This window comes from Corylus avellana, unplaced genomic scaffold, assembly GCF_965113065.1.
Source record: "Corylus avellana unplaced genomic scaffold, dhCorAvel1.hap1.2 HAP1_SCAFFOLD_142, whole genome shotgun sequence".
NCBI classification, from domain to species: domain Eukaryota; kingdom Viridiplantae; phylum Streptophyta; class Magnoliopsida; order Fagales; family Betulaceae; genus Corylus; species Corylus avellana.
This window is the reverse complement of record NW_028290542.1, coordinates 3,375-4,708: the sequence shown is the minus strand read 5'-3', so window position 1 is coordinate 4,708 and position 1,334 is coordinate 3,375. Positions and strand designations below refer to the sequence as shown.

General features: G+C 33.8%; 1 non-coding gene across 1 annotated transcript; it reads left to right on the top strand.

The window, feature by feature from the left end:
* The first annotated feature begins 293 nt into the window (after positions 1 to 293).
* TRNAC-GCA (transfer RNA cysteine (anticodon GCA)) lies at positions 294 to 364 on the top strand. Its single transcript has one exon. It is a non-coding gene; the product is annotated as a tRNA-Cys (tRNA).
* Positions 365 to 1,334: the final 970 nt, after the last annotated feature.

Genomic DNA, 1,334 nt, shown 5'->3' with positions numbered 1-1,334 from the left:
AATGGTTAATGGTTCAAATTTATCCTGAATTTTTGTTTTGTGACTGAAAATCCACAATAGGTTTTTCAATATAAAGAATATAAAGGGGGGGAGGGGTGTTTTTAAATAGTGTGTTTGTTTTAAGATACTGTACAATCAATCGAAGAAATGTATCCAATCCAAAGAGAAAAGTAAGGATCTTTTTTAGGAAAGGGATTAAATAAAACAGTATTCAAGATACAAGTACAAAAATGAATAACCCCCCCCCCCCAAAAAAAAAATGGAATATTTTCATATATTTTTTGTATCGTTTTGGCGACATGGCCGAGCGGTAAGGCGGGGGACTGCAAATCCTTTTTCCCCAGTTCAAATCTGGGTGTCGCCTGATCAACAATAAAATCGGAATACCTTATTATGTTTTGCTGAGATAACTTGACAAATTTTTTTCCAGCAGAAGTAAGCGGGGGGGGGGACTCTTGATACTTGCTTGATTCTATAAGCATCTGGCGGTTCTGTTCTCTAAAATGAAAATGCTGTAAATCCTTGCGTCTAGGCTTCAGTTCAAGGAAAGATTATATTAGTGAATATTGAATGAAAAAGAATCGTTAAATCTTAATATGACAGCTCTTCTATTATTAATGTAGTGTTTATTAATTAGGTCTTGAATTAATTTGGATAGACGAACGAGGAATTTATTTGATTATTAATTTATTAGTTGCGTACGTAAAGGCCGAAAGATACTTTGTTCGTATATAGACTCATGAAATTCTCTCTGTGCTCCTGCATTCAATTTAATATTGATTGGCTTTAATGTAATAGACTATCTTCCGATTGTTTCACAGAGACAAACAGGAGACCTAATCGTAAGGATTAGATAAAATGAGAAATAGGGTCTGTGATAGATAGTGCTCTATCTTGACTCTATATTTTTATACTTTTTACTTAATGAAATGAAAGTCAACAAAAGAAAGACTAGGTCTTATTATTTCTACATGTTAGTAACATTCCCTTGAAACTTCCAGGGGTGTATCTACGTATTTTGCTTGCGCTTAGTGTTTTCCGATTCTACTATAAATCATATAGGAACCTGTTAGAATTTATAATTGTGAGTTTATTGGATTGTTTCATCAACGGTATTGGGTCAGAATTCCCTTTTGACTCTGCGCCAGGGATTCCACTATTATTAATGAACATAATAATGATTAGTGAACATTAATGGAATAATTCCTTCATATTTATAGAGATAGGGGATATAATTCACATGGATATAGTAAGTCTCGCTTGGGCTGCTTTAATGGTAGTCTTTACATTTTCTCTTTCACTCGTAGTATGGGGTAGAAGTGGACTCTAGAAGT